General features: G+C 43.3%; 1 protein-coding gene and 1 long non-coding RNA gene across 4 annotated transcripts in view; both read left to right on the top strand.

Annotated features, from left to right (window-relative positions):
• Positions 1–21741, top strand: part of grid1b (glutamate receptor, ionotropic, delta 1b) — a 558563-nt gene that overhangs the window by 98177 nt on the left and 438645 nt on the right. The window lies entirely within an intron of this gene.
• Positions 1197–16238, top strand: LOC120722935. The gene is made up of 2 exons (XR_005693637.1): positions 1197–13106; positions 13287–16238. It is a non-coding gene; the product is annotated as an uncharacterized LOC120722935 (long non-coding RNA).

Here is a 21741-nt window from a genome sequence, read left to right as displayed (position 1 = left end):
TGTCTGGATGCAGCGCACATCCTGTGAAATTATCACTTCTTTCCTGTGGAGGTTATATTAATGAAACATCCTCAAGATGCTTTCAAGATGTAAGGGAAATTGGGAAACGGATAAATATAGCAGGTTATGAGTGCACTGCTTTAATGTTCAGTTTCTTCTTGTGAAATTCATTCAGTTTATTGACTGTCGTGTTTGGTAGCACTTCAAACAGAAGGAGGTTCAAAGTCATTATGCTTTAAGTCACTTTCAGGTAAAATTGTCAAAATAATAATTCTGTTATTAGTTTTGATTATACTATAAAAATTAATCGAATATCTTTTTGGACTTTTGCTGCTTGTGCGAGGCTTTTGTTCAGTTCCTGATGTCAGACTAGTTCTGAGAGGATAATCAACAAGCTGAGGCTCTGACTGACATTGGACTGTGTGATGTGCATTTATATCAGCAGAAAACAAAAGTATAGATTTCAGGTTGTCAGCAAAATATCAAAGAATTTAAAGCTCTTAATAACAAATGTCTCCAGAAACAAGCTGTCAGTGTTTTGGGATCTTTGTTTCACAGAAATCATGAATGTTTTTTTTTCTTCTCCATGCTGAATTTTGGACACGATAAAGACCGCCATGAAGCGCCTGCTTTTTAATTAGCCAGGAAACAAAACTACCGAGGCACCTCAGCTCTGAAAGGAAGCTGAGAAATGTGTCACAATGTTTTCTCCTCAGAGGAAGAAACACCTGAAATGCTCTTTGATGCTGCCTCCTGCAACTCAACAGGTTCACTGCAGAGGAACCAAAAAAGTTACTACCTGTCACAAATCATTGTGCATGATCCAGCATCAGTTTATACTGTCACACACACACACACACACACACACACACACACACACACACACACACACACACACACACACACACACACTGTCTGTCCTCTCCTTGTCTGTCCTCCCGAGGAGACAATTTATGAGCAGCAGAAGCGACGTCTCAGGCCATCGGATCATGAAGGCTGACGTTCTGTCAGGACACAGCTGCCAACACACACACACACACACAGAGCACATATAGATGCACGACACAAAATCCAGTAAATTTTATGCTGCTACAAATCCTCCTACGTAAGCTGCCGTTAGATTCACTCACACAGACTCCATTTCACTTGTGCACACACAGGTTTGCAAACACACACACACACACACACTGTAAGCTACTTGTGGAGGAAGACGAGGAGGTTTTATTTGACTCTGGTGGGCTGTTTGATAGAAGTCATTATCTGATTCCTGCTCTAACCTGATAGAACTGGATATTGTAGCAGCAAGTGTGTGCATTTGCCTCTGGCTCTGCATGCTATGCTATTTGTCTGTCAGTTCTGTTGTGTATCTATACGGGCAGATGTTCGCACTGGGAAATAACTACACACATGCACATTTCCAGTCTGCTCTTCGGTTCTTCCGGTAATAATTTTAAGGGCGGGGAAGGTTTTGGTTCCTGCATGCACCTACAGTCTCAGCAGAGTTTAAAAAGAGAAAAACAGTTTTTGGATTTTAGGCCAAAATATGGGAAAGACTCGCTGCTCTGTAGCAAACAACACGTAATGAGTTTAGACTCAGAGGTAAGTTTGTACATGGAGCCACATCATCTGAGCAACATCAGCTACTTTTGTTCGGGATGGGTTGACACTACATGTTTAACATGACATTTTAGGCTTTAGCTCGGCTCCCGCTGCTGGTCTGGGTGGTTCAATGCTCCAGTCTGAATGCCTTATTAAAGCAGGGTTGCTCTCCCATGTGTTCATTGGAGTACTTTGGTGAACGAGGCATGCTTAGGTGGAGTAGATAAGCACTATGTAATAACGAGTCCACTTACAGTTTTATAAAATCTATATGCAGGGAAACCCCTGAAATTCCCTGTTTCCACCAGCAACCACGACTGCTCTGTAATCTTCATCCTGTGCTTAACAGCTGATTGTTGAAATCTCTCCTCGGGCACGTTCTAGACAGCCTGCGTGTCATGGAGCAGCAAAAGTGTCTGAACCTTGTAGCAGGGTTGGACTTCCCAGATGCTTCCATCTTCATGTAGCTCTCGCTCATCGGCCTCCTGCAGAGGCTGGTTAATTTCGGACCTGAGCTACAGGTCGGACTGTGAACAGCATAATAATCAGAATGTAGAGGAGCTTTTCCCAAAATGCAACAGTAGACACGATGTATGGTCTCAAAGAAACAACAGGAAATACTACAAGCAGATCATCCGTTCTAATTTTCCTTTAGAACCAAAGTATCAGCACTGACTGGGAGGACAAAAAGGATCTCGATGCTTGAATTCTGTCTAAACCCCTGCAGACGGACTTTAAACCTGGATAAGCTGGCGTGTTTTGGTTTTAGTTTGAGATGCTCTTGGATGCAACAAACCACTGCGAGCTTTCTTTGGTGCAGATTAAGTCATTTTTTGACAGCGTTCAGATTTGGCTGCTACACTTATTTTTCAATTTGGGATGCAACACAGAAACATTTGGAGACGCTCTTTTCTTCTGTCTCATCGCTTTCCCTCAGTTTTCTCTCTCGGTCTCTCCGCTGCTCTCTCTTCGTCACGCTCGCTGTGTCACTGTCGCTGAACTGTGTCAGTTCAGTGCATCGGATTTAAATTCTCCCACAGGACCTGTGTGGCAACTGTGGAGAAGTCGGAGCGAAACAAAGCACAAGATGTTGGCTGAAATGGATCTCGCAGCCCTCCCCGACTCACTGCCGGCACAGGGTTCACGTGAAACGAAGCCCTGAGCGATCAGGTTTAGAAAAATGATCCTCAGGTTTGATTGATGTACTGATGCTTAATGTTTAACACAAGGCAGCTGTAATGGATTTAAGGAGGACAAGAAAACATCATTACATTCTCATTTTCGCTTGTTGTTTAGGAAACACCATCTGGAAAGGTTGTGTAATTTGTATTCCTAAACAGATTTGACACCAACAGTCTGGTTTGCATATTAATAAACTTCCTTATTCTCCCAACAAATGCCTTTTGAATCTGTCGAGCGTAGCTCCTTCACTGGGAGAGCTCTCAGAAGCTCTAAACTAATTTGGAGAGATTATCATTACAGGAAGTTTCCTGCTTATCTTTGGATTTGAAAGGATTTGCAGTGTGTCGCTCATCTTTGTGGAAGGGGTCTGATTCATTTGGCTGTTGTCGGTGCTTTTTATGAGTTAGTGATCAAATAAGCCTGCAGAGCAACTTTTTAGTGTAGTTGCAGCAATCGAATAGGTAGCTAGCTCGAAAACCATCCATCGCATTCGTTATTTTCCTACAGCGTAAGTGAGTTAAGAGTATAAAAGGTCCCTTTCTTGACCTAATTCCAGCTCTGCGTTTTGGTTCTTGGACTGTTTTGCATGATTCACAGTTCAAAGTGATGTTGGCTTATTTTATCATCTGCAGTTTTATCTCCTCTGTCCTGCATTCCCTTCTGATTGGCCGTCCCTTTGCAAAGAGAAGGCGTGAAAGCAGGTGGGTGGGGCTTCTGTGCTGTGGATGACACATCGGAGATATCCCCTCGCCATGACACTATACTGATGCAAGATTAGAGGAAATGCTGTGAAACTGAGTGTTTAGTGCAGTCTGCACCCTGACTCACAGGGAGTACGTGTAAAATTTGGCCTTGTTTATTATGAACATAGCACACTGGAATAAATATATGTATATACATCATACATCAGTGGTGCATGCTGTTATTATGACCTACAGTTGTGTTTTAAAGCTCTTTCTTAATCGTCTATTCTTACAAACTGTAACCCCAAACGTATGAGACGCAGCCGATCGGAGGAAAGTTGGCTTAAAGGGAGCCGATGAACCTCTGGGGCTATAAATGATATATTTAAGGCTTATTTTGAGCTGTTTTTTCATGCAAAGCTACTCTAGCAGAGTTCAAGAATTAAAAACATGGAAATGCTGAAAATGAGCAAAACTATTCATTAAATAGAGGGATCAATAAGTTCATAACATTTTACTGAGGGTGTGTGATCATTTAGGTGGTGCCGTTAATATTTGTTGTAACCGACGAGATGCTCGATGTGTAGTGAAGGAGCCATGAACGAGTTGCCTGAATGCATTTTGCTGATCTTTGTCTTCTTATGCTTTTAACATCGGAAATCAGCTCAAGCTCCCATAGGAGCGTGAAGCTCAGACTGTCACACTTTATCTAAATCTTTGGAAATGTTCTAACATTTCAAATCGATGATACCTGGCTCTTTGTTTGTTTTCCCAACCTCGCTTTGAGCACTCTGCCCCCCCCTCCCTGAAAGTTAATTGGTGTGACTGGTCTTATGGCTGCTGTGTTTACCTCCTTTGTCGGTCATTGCTGATAGGCAGTCAACAAATTATCTGGAGCTGTTTTGAGTGCAGTTTATTAAAAATAGTGACGGTACTTGTTCTTTTTTAAAGCGTCACAATGCTTTAGCTTTATCTTTTAATTAATTTCCTTTTGATCCCTGCCAGCGGAGGACGGCAAACATAGTGTGGATTCATAAAATAAATGCGCAGCCCTCTAGTTTTCACCATAATCTCTCTCCTGTACCTGCACAAAGCTGTAGACCAGCTAAACTCTATCCTTTGTTTTCTCGAGCAGGTGAGCTTTTTTACCGATACCATGTTCTTCTGACGAATCTAAACCAACTATGTCAAAGGTCGGTGTTTCTAACTACCAAAAGATGTAAGTAGAAATGTTTATAAAATGAGATTTTCATCTTCTTTCCCACTTCCTCTAAAAGCTGTTATTTTCTAAGTAAGCTGTGACCTTTATTTTATTGCTTCTGCAGTACTTGCAAGTTGCTCCGAGTGCAGAGATTGCAAAATAACAAAATGTCATGTGTGAGCGTAATGGATTTGTTTAGGCCTGGTGTGGATGTGCAAAAAGGAAGGGAGCGAAACAATAACACAAACGTAAACCATCTTCAGATGTCACTGAAGAGATATGAGCTCAGTGTTCCCAGTTTTAGATGATTCACAGACCTTCGTTTTATTAAAGTTTCTCCAAAAGGCGATCAGAAGCCTCTCCTACCCCTGGAGGGTCTCTTGGTTGCGTTTGAGTGGTGATTATACTCCACGCAGATGGAGAGTTCACATGGAGGACACGTCGTTCCTCACCAGAGATAAGATTTCTGCTGGCTCACAAGTGTCAGAAGAGTCCTCGTTTCTCCGCGTCTGAACTCGGCCGCAGAGGAACACCGGCTGCTCTTCAGTCGATAAGCAGACGGGCAGAAGAGCGCGGCTTCGCTATTCATACGACTCTTTCTTCTTCTTCTGCTCCTGCTGCTGTGTCCTCTGCTACACTCTCACGCTGCCTCGTCAGACAGCTCCTCACAGTGCTTTTCCTCCTCCAGCATCCTGAGGTTTTCTTCCTGTTTTTAAATCCTCGGTTGGTGTCAGAATGCATTGATTGATCACAAACAAACAGCTCAGATTTCCCCTGGTAGCTGAAGACTTTCTTTTGCTTTACTGAGAGCTAAATTGGAAAAGATAGACTTGCTTTACATCTCAGTGTCTCCTTTGTTTACTGCACCGTGATGGTGAGAAAAATCCTCCTGTTTCCTCCTAATTTGCAAGGTTCAAAGTGCGTATTTCCAGAGTCTTCTGCTGTTCAATGCATAGATTAGACAGCACGAGGTAGCACGGTGCTTATGCAAAGTAAAGCACGCTGAGTGCGTTGTTATGGTTAAATGAGCAGAGGAAATGAGGAGTAAGATGTGCAAAACAAAGAAATGTATTGCAGCCTAAATACAACAAATCTGCATGTGGTGAACATGCAGGGCTGTTAGCTTGTTTACAGCCTGTAGCAATCAAGGCTGTGTGTGATTAGCACCCTGTTGCAGTGCCGTGTAATAAAGCCTAAAATGCAAGTGAGGAATGAGCGTTAACTACCAGCCTTGGCCTTGAATACAGCGAGGAGATTAAGTTAATGGTAATATGAGTTTTGGTTTACACTGATTATAAAAACAAGATAATCAGGCTTCATTCCAGACTCTTTAACGTTGTCACTGGACTGCACGAACATTGCCTGACGACAGGAAGTCAAATATACTGAAGTATCCCTTTCTTCAGTCGGTACGTCTCAGAGTACGTGGTAGAAAATATTCACTGAAGGAGTTCTGACTCATCAGCTGTCTTCAAAGAGAGGATGAAGCGGGTGGGTGGTGGTGGTGCTGGTACCACAACTGGTGTGTGTCTGGGTGTGCACCTCGCTCGCGTTTCATCTTTGATCGAGAGCTAAATAAGGCCTCCAGCTCTGATCTGGTCCTAAAGCTCCCAACGTTTCCCCTGCTGTGTGTGTGTGTGTGTGTGTGTGTGTGTGTGTGTGTGTGTGTGTGTGTGTGTGTGTGACAGTGTGTGACAGTGTGACAGTAATGTTAACACAGGGACTGAGCTTCAGCCGTATCCACACGCTGCTCTTGACCCCACCACTCTCTTGGCGAGGTGCCTTAATGTGATTTGATGGGATGTACTTGATCATATTATATCTGCAGGGTGTGTGTGTGTGTGTGTGTGTGTGTGTGTGTGTGTGTGTGTGGTCTATAAATAGGCCTCCCTGCTGACTGAACACTGCTCTCAGTTCATTTCTATGACAGGCACAAACTGGCATTTTCCTATTTTAGAAGTGCGTTTTTGATATTCTGCGATCGTTTGGCACATCAGCTCCATTTGGCTCACGAGGCTGATGTGAAGCAGCTTGCTGGGGTTTTGCATAGTAGACTCAGTATCTGAGCTATAAAAAAGAACAGTCCTGATCATGACTTGCAGAAAACACCAGAACAACAGCTCAGAGTTCCTGTCAGAGTGCTTCTCATCACAGTGAAACACTGCACTGCGATGCAGAAGCAGCAGTGTCCCTATAATGACAGTCGTCTTTGGCTGTGCTTGTGGAAATCCAGTTAATTGATTCTGATTATTGTGATTTAAAGCTTTTAAATCCCACTGTGGAATGAATACGCCTGTATCAGTGTATAATGAGTTTATTGATTCAAAGTGGCTTTATGGTGTGGTGGTTTACGGACTGGGGTGCAGGGGACTCCATTCTCCTACTGGGAGACTTCAACTGCCTGATCTGAACCTCAGTGGTGTTCTCTTGCTGGAGTAAGATCGTGCAGAAGTGCACGCGGCAGCCGGAGACTCTACGCTCCAAGTCGATGATCAGTTTTAAGCTTTGGCATGATCCACGTGTTGCATACGTTTTTACGTGCACGAGTGCAAGAGGTCCGGGTTGGAAAGTATGGAGCGCACCTTCTGATGCGACACGTGCAGAGTGGAAAAGACGAGACTTTTAATATGCTGGTAACATTTGAAACGTGCGTGTGGATCTTTATATAAATGAAGCTGGTAAAAACGTTAAAGTCAGCTCACGCAGCATTTTGGTTTTAGCGCATCAACCATCTGTTGTTTTCGAAACGGAGTGAAATGGATGGTAAATAAAGTAATAATTTTCCAAACAGCACAGCCTTTGAGATAATTAACCAGATATGAGAAGGTAACTTTGTTATTCAAAACAAGATCATTAATTGGTGATGTGGTGATAGCGTGATGCGTGGGTGGTGCAGAGCTTCTCTAAGCTTCTCTATTTGTTCTGTTTTTATCCCTACCTGATTAATATGTTGGAGTTTGCACCGTTTCAAGGTGAAGCTTGTTACTAAACAAACGGAGTACATGATCTTACCTTGTGGATGTGGGTAAGTACCAAACGCTACAAAAGAGCAGCAGGCCGCTGGTGCTGACTCATGATATCTGAGGGTTTACAGTACCCAAGTCACATAAAGCAATCGTTCCACTGCTAAACTGCCGTCACTGGCTGCACTCAGCAGTAAAGGAGGATGGATGACTGATGGGGGCAGCGCAGGGAGGGGGGGCAGATGGATGAGCAAGGGTGAAAAAGAGTTTTGAATGACAAAGTGTGGGCCACGAGGTCTCCATCCACCACCTCCATCAGCTTCTGTTCCCGCTGTGTGCCACGCTCCCTCCTTGTAGCCGAAGTTGTAGATGCGGAGGTGTGAGCGTTCCTCCGCTCATCGGGATGTACGTGCAAGTCGAAGGCAGAGAGAGAGAGACTAATTAAATCTAATCCTTCCCCTCAGAGACAGTGGAGGTCTATTCTAAGAGGAAACAGCATTATCCCGTGATAATCACATTCATGCTGGGCCTGCTGGGAGCACGTACGCCGCTGTCAGTCAACGCCATGCTCCCATTCATCTTTAATAACTCCTCGCTCTCACGTCTGCACCTCTGCTCGTTCCCGTAGCTGTAATCTCAGCCTTTATTGGCAGTTTTTTTTTCTTGATTTCAAGTGACGAATTTGTGCGCCGAAGGGAAGAATCCAAGCCGAAGCGCACAACAAAACAGAAAGTGTTGGAGTTCTTTGAGCATCTGGGTGTATTTGTCATCTGGATGATATATATTTTCTTGTTTCCCAGTGGTTTGATGTCAAAAACTGAACAGGGAACAAAGTGTTGGGTTTAAATCTCACTTTTTCACTTCTGTCACAGTGCTGAGCAGCTGCAGCTGGAGAAATCCATGAAACAAGATTGAGCTTCTGAGTTTGTAGAAGTATTTTTGGGGCATAGTTGAGTTTATTTACCAAAGCTGAAGCAGACAAAACATATGAGGCAAAGTTACTCATTAAATATAGATGTTAGATATTAATGGCTCTCTTCCACAGTGTGTCTTTAGCCTGTTTCCCTTCCCTCGAGTTTTTCCTTCCCACTGTCACCAAGTTCTTGCTCATAGGGGGTCACATGATGGTTGGGGTTTCTCTGTGTTATTGCAGGGTCTTGACCTTCAGTATAAAGAGCCCTGAGACTACTGCTGTTGTGAATTGAAGCCATTTAACTAAAATTGCTTCATAACAACAGCTGGCTGTCTTTCTACACTGTGGTTTCATAGTTCAGTTACTTGACTCAAAGTTCAGATTCACTCTGTCCTACTGTTGGTTCTCCTCTTTGTTTGAACCTTAAGAAATCAGATCACAACTCTGCCATCACTCTAACTGGTTGGCTGATTCCTTTTTTATGTGTTCCCAGTAAAACGTGACTATTTGAATGTTGTTTGGGATGAAATCCAGAGCACAGCTATAACATAACCAGTAAGGTTATGTTACGTTTGGTTCAAATTATCATTACCTTTCAAACATTTCCTTTTATTTCTTGAATTTCTTACTTTGACCGGCTTTGGTGTTGTATATTTTTCTGATGGAGGATAGAGTTGTCCTCAAAGTCGACCAAGTCCACCCCTCCGAACAGCTGACACAGACAGATTTCTCATAGGCGGAGCTACAAAAGTTGTTTTGGTCTGGAAAACATTCGATTTTCATCTGCAAGCTGCTTTGCAACCCACCTCCACCATAGTTCTACCTTTCCCTGTGTTGTCTGACCTTATTAAAGTAACACCTGTGGTCGGTGGTTGCTCTGAATGTCCTAGCGTGCAGGTGGAAGGGCACGAGGTCGAGAACAGAGTGACACCTCCAATGTGCATTAATGGAAATGAATGGATTCATGTATCATCTGCATTAAGAAGCCCCCTAATAGTACAAATGAGAATGAACATTTAACGTCCACATCATCGTTCAGTGTAACTTTAAATGTTTCCCTTTAGTGTGTCTGATTGTGTTTTTAGTGGCAGTAGCCCAGCTGGCCTTCTCCCAGGAGAGAGCCAACACTTTTTAATCACTCACAGTGTGTTCATTTTGTCACTCATTTTCCATTTCAAAGAGCACATATCTGCTCTGAGAACAAAGCCGCAGTCTATTTATTCAGCAGCGGAAAAAGAAAACTTCACTGGTATCCGACAGAAATAGAAGCGAAGCTTTAAGTGTTAAATCATCATCTCCGGAGCCTGTCACTCAGTTTTTAAGAACTCTGATTACTGTTGAACTTTTCAGTGTCGGACCCCTGAGCTTTCCGCTCGCAGCTCTTCAAATTACTCTTTTGTTCTTGAGGATGGCCTCTCTCCTCCACGCTGCCCTCCTCCGCTTATCTTTCACTCCTCCTCCTCATTGGTTCTCTTATCTGTCTTCCTCAGTGTTTCCTTCCTTTTATTAGTGAACTCCTTCACTTCACCAGATTAACTACGAGCCCGTAAGCTGCTGGACTCTGGTTTACATCATTTATTTCAGCATATTTATTCATGTAACAGCAACATTTTGATTCTTGTTGGTGCCCCCTAGAGGTTCTTCCTCTCACTGCAGGTTTTGAGACATCGATATAGACATTTGTAGACATTATCATGATTATTATTTTTTCTACCTGAAGGCGGCACTAAAGGAAAGATCACATGATCAGTAAATTGCCGGGCTTTCACACTTGACCCACCCATTTAGGATCCGATGGTAGTCCCACGGTGTACCTGTCTGGAAGTCGCCACGGTTTGTTGGCCCGAGTGAATCCTCTGTTCTTCCTTCTGTCATCGAGTGTCGCTCTGTGGTCAGAGACAGCCGTCAGCCTCAGGCTGTGTTTTTTTTCTTATTCAATCTGTTCTGCTTTATTGAGTTTAATTATTTTCTCAATGATTAACTCATCGAGCTCAGCAGACCCAGAGTCTGCAGATGCATCGTGTGTGTGTGTGTTAACGTGAGGCGTCGTAGGCGTGTTGAACTGTCACCAGCAGTTACCATGATGGATACACTGTGTTTAAAAACAATATTTTTTGTGTCAGTGTGCGGTTGCTGGAGCTCTGTGTGTTTTTGCTGCATTTGGTTTTTGTGGAACGTCTTTGGATTTTTCGTTAAATCCTGATTAATGATTCATTCAGATCGTTAAAGTGATTTTTGTGGATTATCGGGGAGTTGTTTGTGGGTTAATTAGGGAGGTTTTGTTGCTTTTGGTGCACCTTTACAGGATTATTAATGGCAAAGTATTAGACGGATCCAGAATTCATTAAAAGTGGCTGACTGATTGTTTCAAATCAATAAATACTTTCTGGAAAATTAGGTTTTACAGCAAAACCTAAATTGATATTGGGGCTTATTCCCGATTTATTCTGATCTGGGACACCTGGGGGATCAGGATTTTTCCTTCCTGAATATTTCCAAGTGTTGCTTCTTCCTTCCTTCTCTCATCCTTCCTTCATCCAGTCTGTTTCCCACCTTCCTTTCTGCCCCCCTCCTTATGTTTTCTGTATCCCGCCTAACCCTCTTTGCTTTCTCCTACTTTAAATTTCTTTTCCACTATTTTCATTCTCTTCTTCTTTGCCTGTCTCTTTTATTCTCTCCTCCTCCTCTTCGTTTTTATTTTCTTCGTTTTTCACTTTCAAAACTTCTCCAGTTGTTTCCTCTTCCCTCCCACGTCCACTCCCCACTTCATCCTCGCGTCCTGTCCTTCTCATTAGTGGGGTTTATGACATGTCCATGCATGCAAGACGCCGAAGAACAAATTAAGCTCTCCGGCAGTGTCATGTTTCTTTATCCCTCCTCTCTTTCACGATAATGTCCAGTATAATCTTTCTGTGGCGAGCCAGCGTCCCCGACTGGTCCCATAATCCTCTTTGTAACAAGATGTCAATTAAAAGCTCACCATCAAGCTCGGGCCCTGAGGTTGAGGCTTTGGGGCCGATGAAGGCGAACCTAGGTCAGGGCGATGGTGATAACCACGTAGTGCTGGATTTGTTTCTATATCAGAAACAGAACTTTTATCCAGTAAAACGTGCGTCAGAAGTATCGAGCTGAATTTTAAATGAAAGTAAACTGTAGAACTGTATGAAGCCCCCGAGGGACCAATTAATGTAAACGGTGTTGATAATTTGTTATTAAATAATCAGTTAAGTGACATTAAAACAAAAACTCTCACCTTCTGTTTCTCAGATTATGAAAATGATGATTTGTTTGGCTTCTCTTGTTTTTACACCGAGAGCTTTTCTGACTTTCTGTTGAACGAAAGATGGATCGAGATGATTATTTAACCAGTAAAAAGCTGAATCGTTGCACCAAAGCAGAGTGCTCGAGTGCAAAGAGCTAAAACCGTTGCACGCGTCTCACAGTGAAACCTCAACATTAGCTCCCTGCACGATCACGATTAGCTGATAATTGAACGGACAGATGCGAAAACCTTCGATTTGCTGCTTTGTTGGAACCAGTAGCAGAAACGCCACCAGCTCGCAGGTATCAGATAAGCCCATTTTGGAAACAGCCTCTAGTGGCCATTAGTGGAAGTGCAGCATGTCGCTCTGTTTTCAGCCCCAGGCTTGGTCTCCTCATGACGGCACAGACAGCGTTTTAAAGAGCAGCACTGCTGTTTCACTTCTTACAATCACACAGTGACAAAGATAAGACGCTAAGTTAAGCAGACGCACACAGAGCCGATGGAGGCAGCAGGGCGTTATCAGGCAGCCCATGTGTCATACAGCCATCGATCAAAGTGAGATGATGACAGCCGGTCGATACAGGTATCCGAGCGTCCTGACCTTCATCTCAGGCCTGTCAGTCAGCGGCAGCTGGGCGTTTGTCCGAACAGAAGCGGCCGTTTGACGGATCAGACCCCATCGAGTTTAAAACAACGTTATCGTTCGTCAGCCGAAGCAGCCGGCTCCGATTGGGATCGACCTTCCAGGTTACATTTTAGGAGATGATGTGAACTCCTGTCTGAGAATCGTTAGTTTTCACTCTGCTTTGAATCTAATTTTCTCCTGCAAGGAAAATCAAACTAAATGAGTCTTTCTTCTTTCTTTTAATATCGCTGTCTCGCCCTGTCACCAAATGAATGCTGCGGAAACTTTGTGAATTTATGAACTGCTTTATAATTTGTTATTTCCCCGAGGCGGGTTACAAACAGATTAAAATGGATCCCTAAGTTATTTGGGAGAACAAATCGATAGCGGCGACCGGGTTATTATTCCCCTGAACTTTGCAGACTTCCTGTTGAGTAAATTAGGCTCAGAGAATCAGCAGCAGATGAAATAATAAGTTTCAGGCCATAAGAATTTTGTTTTGAAATGTTGGGTCCTCCAGAGAGAGCCTGTGCAAAGTTTCTGTGTTTGAAACAGCCTGAATATCCTGATGAATCATAAAACCGGGTTTGTTGTTTCAGAGGGAGAAACACAGGAAGGTGTGAATGAGCAGACGGCAGGAGGAGAGTTTGTCTGCTGATTTCCACCAGCTGGCAGGTAACTGACCGATGGCTGGAGGTGATTTCCTGCTCCAGAAGCCGGATTTAGTGTGTGATGGAACAAAAAAGTGTCCGGTGAATTCAGGTGTCTGCCTGACAGATGGCTGATGGGTAACCTGAGAAGCTTTTCGGTGTCCTAAGGAGGAACTTTTCACACATTCTGATGAACTTTCTGCAGGTTTACTGGCTTCATTTTGCAGTTTGGTGTTAAACTGCTGCAGCCTGATCACACCGCAGATTCCAGGGTATCTGTTTGAACAGGTGGGTTTTTGTGCCGCTAGCTTAGAGACGCTAAATAATTTCAGAAAGTCATCTTTGCATTTGTCTTGGTGTAAAAATATTACTTCCAGAGGTTAAACTGGGAGTGTTGGACCCTTCACATAATGAATAAATGTGATTGGCAGGTTCCTGCATTACTATTTATTATATGTGTGCTGCAACCTGGCGTTGCTGCCAGTGATAGCATGGAGATAATAATTAATAAGAAGGAACAATGACACCCACAGCTTACACCCTCAACACATGCTTTGTTCACGGTGCAGCTGTAAAGCTGCTGTTGTGGTGCTTTTGCTGCTGCAGAAGAGGAGCGAGCATAAACAGAGTAACATATTTTGAAATTTCAATTACAATTTTTCAGGCGGCTCAAAAAGCAGCATGTTTATCACAAACGTGTCTGTGAGCTAAAGGTACGGGTACATTATTCCCCACGGAGAGGAAACACCGTTAGTAAGGCCTGCAAGCAGTTTGTTACAGACTAAACTGGTTAGCTCGCAGCACTGTGTTGTTGGTATTGATGCTGGTATGTTGGACTGGTTCAAAGCAGAGATGTGTTCATGGTCGGTGTTAGGTTACGGTGATGATGCTGATTAGATTCAGTCCCTGAATTCAACCCACCTCATAAAAGGAGGTCAGATGTTTCATGAGATCCATCCTCCTCGGCCTATCCCAGCTACCACAGGGCGAGAGGCAGGGTACATCCTGGACAGGTCACCAGTCTGTCCCAGGGCTAACACAGACAGACAACCATTCACACCTGTGGGCAATTTAGAGTCACCAGGATGTCAGAGTACCCAGCGAGAACATGCAGACTCCACACACTGTTTATAATTTGTTGAATTTAATAGGCATCAAAGAACAGTGGGCACTGATATGCTGCTGCGTGCTTCATTATTTCTGCCCACAAAGTCAAGTTGAGGTTTTAAGTGTTTGCTTCAACTTCCCTCAGAATGAGGCTTTCAAACGAGCAGTGATTCATCTTTCTTGCACCTAAAGTAACATAACGAGTTACTTGGGGAGTAGTCTGATTACTCTGCAGAGGAGAGAAACCTCAAGCTCTAATTTGAAATATAAGTGAGGAGCAGTAACGTCGAACATTGTAACCCACACACGGCAGGACTTTCCTGCTGCCTTTGAGATGGAGTACTCCCATCGTCTCCTCTTATAACTGAACTTATGGATTTAACCTGCAGCGTGTGATTGGCTCTGTGATCGGAGGAGGTTACAGCTGCGTGCCAATCACCTTGCAGCAGCCCGACTAATGGCCTTGATAATCAATTTGTTGGCTTTTTCTAATTTTAAATCCAATTACCTCAAGGGGATGGGTGCCTATTGATGGTGTGTGTGTGTGTGTGTGTGTGTTGACAGAATAATTTGTGTTGACAGGGCAATTCATTTTTGTTCTTGTCGGCGGGCTGAGATTGGAAAAGCAAAAATGTCTCTAAGTCTATGCAAAGCATGCACACACATGCACACGCACACACATGCACACACATGCACACGCGCACACATGCACACGCGCACACATGCACACATGCACACGCATGGAACACAAACACTGAGATACACGAGAGAGAGAAGATAAGTGAAAGCACACACACCTTGATTTAAACACACAAAGCCCATTTACATTTGGCCTCATTTTTTCGTTACCCTCTCTCTACCAGCCTCTCTCTGACACACACACACACACACACACACACACACACACACACACACACACACACACACACACACGATAAGGTCAATTTAGGTTTCAGTGAATTTGGATAATCTGGCAACCCGGCAAGCAGCCAGTAAATAATCAGCCACAAAAATGTCGGTGAAACTAACCGACTCTGTCGTGTGTGTGTGTGTGTGTGTGTGTGTGTGTGTGTGTGTGTTATCAGCAGCCAGCCGGGGTCCTCCCATGACGAGCCTTTAGCCCTTTGTTTCTGTTTTTTCTCTTCATATCTGACACACACACAGTTCTTCCTCCATTCTTTCATTTTCCTCGTTTCCTCTTTCACATTTTCCGTTTTCTTCCTGTTTGAGAATTTAAACACACTCACGTCCTCATTGGCAGCAGTAGCTGGTGTGTGTGTGTGTGTGTGTGTGTGTGTCATCAGTTTGAGAGGAAACACTGTTTGGAGTGAGTGAAGTTGATAAATCTTGAAACTCCCTCGTTCTCCTTCTTCAGTCTCTTTTGACGTTTTTGTTTCGAAACTTCATTTGTCGAGATGCTGAGTTTTTAAAGTCAGAAGATGAAACACCAGAAAATGTTCTCATTACAGCCAAAATTGAAATTTGATTTGATAATATATAATCCATCCCATTAACGATTCATGTGGAAAGCAGCCAAATCCCTTTCAGATCTTCATATAATCTCATTTTGAATGATTTATCAAACAGTATTTCACAGAAAATATTCAGATCATTTCCTTTTAAGCAGACTTGGTGAGTTTCTATTAGCTTTAACAGCTCCATAAGTGGATTTGCTTAAGCAGGCTGTCAGTTTCCAATCCACATTCTGCTGAAAGCTGAAGTAAATGACACGGTCCACAAAAACTGTGCCTGCATTTCAGCCACAGGGAATTTGGTGTGATAATACCAAACTAGCTGACCCTGACGCTACATCCTGGCTCAGTACTAGTCCATCAACCAGGTCACTTTTTATGGCTGCTGTTTACAGATTTCCTCTCAACACCCAGCTTTGCCTCCGACTACATCATCTTCACTTTAGATAACTGCAAGAAGATGGATGGATGATTATTATTTGACCCCTGCAGAGGCCTGATTGAGGGCTCACAGTCAGCACTGCCTGCATCTCCAGCTACACAGCAGCCAAGTTCAAAGTGGAATGGATGAAGACGAGAAAAAAGATTTATCATACTTATCATCTTCCTCTTAAAGGGGAGTTTGTCCTTCCCACTGTCGCCAAAGTGTTGCTCACAGGGGGTCATCCTATGGCTCTACCTTACAATATAAAACACTCTGAGGCGGCTGTTGTGATTTGACGCTGTATAAATAAAACTGAAAATTGAATTTTTATTATTTAGATGGAAGTTTTGCTCATAAACACAAAGTCGACTCGTACAGAGGTGTGCCAAACTCAGTTATTCAAACAAACATTTTTATTTTATTTTTTCATTTCTGACAAACACTTTTAGAAATGATGCACAAAACAAGCCGACGGAAGAACAAAACCTAGTTTTTAAAAAAAACAAAAGTGGTTTTAATGCATTACTTCTTAAAAAAAAACTTTAAAATGCAGCTTGTAGCTACAATGTAGCTGCCATCACCAGTGTGTGAATGTGTGCGTGAATGGGTGGATGACTGGATGTGTAAAGCGCTTTGGGGTCCTTAGGGACTAGTAAAGCGCTATATAAATACAGGCCATTTACCATTTAAAATTAAAAAGTTGGTTGCATTCAAATGTTTGCATTTATCTCTGCAGCAGAGGTTTGTTTTCAGCAGAGCAGCTGAAATAAAAGAAATAAAATCTTTTTATTTCCGTGCAGACAAATTGGAGGCTGCTGTTCTGTAAATATCAACGTCCAGAGTTAAAGCTGAGATCGTAGCGCTGCTTTTACTCCACTTCTTAAAGTACCCAAAGCAGGGGGTGGAAATAAGGTGAAACTGTAATGAAGCGGGGAAAATGAATGCCCTTAAATATTAACTTCCTGTGTTCATAACCTGCAGCAGACGAGTTCTTCAAACTCAGTGGTATTGGAGCATTTCCATCTACTTTCACTTCCTATCAGATAGGTGTAATTAGAAATTTGGAGCTCCTGCAGCTCTTTGACCTGCGGCTCTCTGCGGTGCCGGTGAGGCCCTCAGCTGAGGGTTGAGTTTCAGCAGGGGGGCCGGGGCCGTGCTCAAACATTTACTCAAGACAAAAGTCCAAACCCAGAAAATATGAACCGTGTCCTCGGTCCCAGAGCAGGACGATAAGCTGCCGCCGGATGGCTTCATTTTCGACTTTGAAGACAACTGAGTCTCACGGAGGAGATAAAACGAGGAAGAGGCGAGACTGGGAGCAAAGATGATGAAGAGGAGGAACGATCGCAGGGGACGAGGAACTACTGGTGTTAAAGGAAAGAGCCGGAAGCAGGATGGAGAAGAAATCCAGCGTAAAGGAGATGAAAGATGACAGATGCAGGTGATTAACAAAAGGAAGGATCCAGAAATAATTATTATGGAGGGAGAGTGAATGATCAGGAAAAAGAGAAACGCACTTTGAAGATATTAGAGGAAGAGGTTTGGGTTATATAAGAGAAGAAAAACTGGAGAAACAAGTACGAGAGTTTGACAGAAACGGGAGGAAATGTCCAGGATCGATGGACATGAGGAAGGAACCGTCACCGCGCTGACGAGAACCGAAGAGCCCGACTGTGGTGACCCTCAGACACGCCTCGAGTTACTGAACGTGGACAAAGTAGCAGTTAAGTTAAAATGTCTGAGAAACTCATTCTGAATGTGCAGCGGTGCTTTATGTTAATGTGTGGACAGAGGACATCCGTCCCTCCGTCCCCTCCTCGCACTGTCTGAGCTGTTTTTTTTATCTTCTGTTGGTCTGAAAGGAAAACACTAAGTCAGTCTTCTTCTTCTGCACCACTATCGTGTCTTTCTCTGGTCGAGGACCTTCAGTAATGGTGACACCAGCACTATAGAACTTTCCTTACCTGCTGAAGGTGGCAGCTGCACACCAACCTGCTGTTTGTTCATCCCAGCAGGACGGTCCTGAACACCACCTTTTGGCAATCGACCGTGAATCATTGAAGCTCCACCTCAATGATTGAGGGGTGGAGGTGGGTTGGGAGACGGTGATGATTACTGGTGTCTGATATTCATCTAATGCACGAGTCAAAGCCAGCGTTTTGGTTCCATTTCCATTTAAAATGACCAATGAGACGGAAAGTTAGAAGCAACAAATGGACTCTGTCACACACTGAAGTCTCGCTGCGTTCACTGACTGAGCAGGAAGACGGCATCGTAAATGGGCCGTGAAAAGTGGCTAAAGCTGTGGACGAAGGGTCTAACTTACCAAATATGCAGTGAACTGAAGTTTGATGATTACTTCTGGGAGTTACAGGCAGATGGTTTATTTCATCTGGATATGAAATCTCAATTCCAAAATAAAAGTCCTTGGGTTGTAGCTCGCTTACTGAAACTGTGGGATGTTGTTCATTTGGGTCCTGACATATGCAGGATTATCGGTGATTATTTGTGGGTTGGTTGAAAATAGCTGTTTAAATCCTTTTGTATTTGCACTGACTGCAGCTATGCTGTATGGATATGATGAAGCAGGAGGATTAGTTCAGTTTAGCACTTTTCTTGGTCCGTGCTCATCTTCTGGAGTCCATCAGAGGGTCGGTTAGAGAGGCAAGGCTGACGTGGTTGGACATGTGCAGAGGAAGGATGGTTGGATGTTGGAGATGGAGCTGCCAGGGTGGAGGAAAAGAGGAAGGCATGCAGAGGGTTGGTGACACATGGTGAGATGGAGGCAGATGATCAGCAGTGACAAACCCTGAAGCCAGAAAGTGCTCTAATCAGGCTCATCTGTGAGTTTAGGATGAGAACAGGAATCTAAGGACGGGTCACGTCATTTGTTGTGCCACAGAGAGTCTGACGACAGCAGGAGACCCCTGGGAAAGGCATCCGTCCTCTTTAGGCTGCACTGAAAACAGCAGCGATGTGCCGGGGAGGCTTTAGGATCCGATTTACTCTCCCTGTGCCGATGCAGCTCGAAACAATTTGTGTATGATGCACTCACATGTCAGATTTCAGCTGTTTGTAGACACAAAGCTCCTGTTTGTTTCTAATGGATCAACACCGTTTGTCTGGCAGCTTGTAATATTTTCTTTCTTTTTTCTGCCGTGATTATAATTCACTGGCTTTTTTTAGCACTCCACAGCTCTGCCTATTGATCCATTGATCCAGGAATATCACCTTCTTCCTCATTATTGGCTGACAGTGGTGATGTATGATATACTGCTGGAGGTTTAGCAGAGTTCAAAGTCTCTTATTCCCATTAGAGCGTTTCTTTGTAGGTCGTGTATCCGCTGCTGCGACCAACCCGCTCGGATACTGAGGTTCAATCTCCACCAGCGATGACCCACGGCTCAATCCGGCCTCTGTGTGCCGTTTCTTCCTTTGACTCCAAATTCGTCGTAGTTCCTTTTTATTCATTTCGCATCGCAGGCCCTGAATGATAATGGCATTGTGGAATAATAGGGATTCCTTTGTGGTTTGTTTGAATCGTAAGCCTCGGACGGTGGAAGCGTTTGAAGTCCTCTCACAGCTCTGCAGGCTTCTGTTAAATCAGACTGGATGACAGTGGTAGCTGATTTTAGAAATAGAAAGCAGCGCTAATATTTCTGTTCCAGCGCCAAAACTCATGTGTGCCATGTTGTTTCAAAGCCCGATCAGGCAGCTTTTTCCCACTGCCTGTTATAAGTACCCCTTGTTGTTAATCAGTAAATCAGATAAAAATACATTTATGTCTGAAGAACCTCCGCTGCTGAATTTCAGCCAGTAATAATGTTTTCACAGAAATCATTCGAGTTGCATCCAGCTTTTTGTGAAACAGATGCGCCAACGCTCCAATAAATCTCCTCAGGAACCCTTAAAGAAAATGAGATCTGAACAGGAACGCTGATGTGCTGGAAAAGAATAGTTTGAGTGCTGTTTTCATACGATCATGCAGTTCAGGATGAAAGTAAAAATATTAAGAAGAAAACGATTCCATTCGTCCTCATTTTCTTTATTTTTACCAATTTAACAGACGTGTATTTTAGTCTAGAGGTTTAGACTAAACTCCTAAATATATCTGAAAAACTGGGTATAAGTATATATGACCATTTATGATTTCATCTTTTATCATCTTTCTCCTGCTCCACCACTGCTTCCTCTCCTGAACTCGAGTCCGGGCTCTAACCCACCAACAGATGCATCAACTCGATGTTGTCACTCTTACTTATTGTGAGGAAATTAGATCTGCGACCCTCCTGAACCAGATAAACAACAGTAGCTGGTTTTAAGCTAACGTCATGTTAGCCGGTGTTGGAGCCATTTGGATACTCTGGGCTACAAATCTGGTTAAGAGAACAAAACAAGTGAAAATTCAGTGTTTGAGGCTCTCAGAAAGATTTGAATTACATCTAATTTCAGTAATTTCTCTGTATTAGAGGTCTGATGTATACACAGCATTGGATAGTTGCTAACAGTGTCTCGAAGAAAGAACGCTTCTGGGTTTGAGTGATTATCTGAGGAGTTTACTGGTGAAGAGATTTCCTCACCATCCTGTAGAGGTCCAGCAAAGTCGTCTTTCTCTATTCTCAGTGGATGTTTTGCTTCGTGCATTGTATCTGTTAAGTATCCTCATAACTGGTTTGCTCATGGTCATAAAACAGATTCCCCTCATGCTCAGTTGGTGTTGCTGTTATGATAAGTCACCTGACAGGATGGTGAAAGTTCAGCGAATAGTGGAGAAATGATTGTTTTTATGTTTGTTTGATTTCTATCAGCATAAATACTCTGATTACTCTGAAAAAGCCTTTGGATAAGACATTAAGTCAGAGCGGTGAAGCGCTGCGGGGAGATGCTGCTTTTTCTTCCTTCTCACTGTGTTGAAATTTTGCAGGTACACTTGAGATTACTGCACCACTTCATCCTTGACACCCCTTCACCTTTACAGACTGCAGCTCCTCTATTAGCTGGAAAACAACCGTTCAGTCTCCACATCACGTCCCTGCCCTCCTCCTGTCCACACCTGCTGCTAAAATGACAGAGACACAAAACAGGAAATCACCTCCTGAACAAAGCTTCATCACCGCGTGCGTGCGTGCGTGCGTGCGTGCGTGCGTGCGTGCGTGCGTGTTAACCTAAAAATAAAACACCTGAAATAACTCAATTTTCCTTGGAATAGGATGAGTCTTTTTAAGTTGAGTAATGGGAAAGATGAGGAGATGGTGGAAACAGAGATTGTGCCATGTTAACAGAAACAGAACAAAGAGCTGAATGTAAATAGGACAGGAGAAGAGATGATGAGCACAAACCTGTGACAGAAAGACGTTTACAGAAATACTCTATAAACCCTGAAATGGGCTCATCTCTCACAAAGATGGAAATGAGCAGTTAGAAGTGAAAGTGTGTTAAAAACAGAAAGTAGAGGATGGTTCATGTTAGGAACTCTGATATTGTGTGATGCTGGGCTGCTTTCTCTGTAATAGTGCTGCATTATATTTTAAAATCTGTAGAATAATTAGACACTAAAGCCTAATAATAAGTTGTACTGAGCACAGTACAACCAAAATATTAAAAAATATTTAAAAATTTCTAGATTCTGGAGCCAAGGGTAAATAGTTGCACTGATC

The sequence above is a fragment of the Simochromis diagramma genome, unplaced genomic scaffold, assembly GCF_900408965.1.
Source record: "Simochromis diagramma unplaced genomic scaffold, fSimDia1.1 OVJJ01000669.1, whole genome shotgun sequence".
Classification (NCBI taxonomy): Eukaryota; Metazoa; Chordata; class Actinopteri; order Cichliformes; family Cichlidae; genus Simochromis; species Simochromis diagramma.
This window is presented reverse-complemented; position numbering and strand designations above follow the sequence as displayed.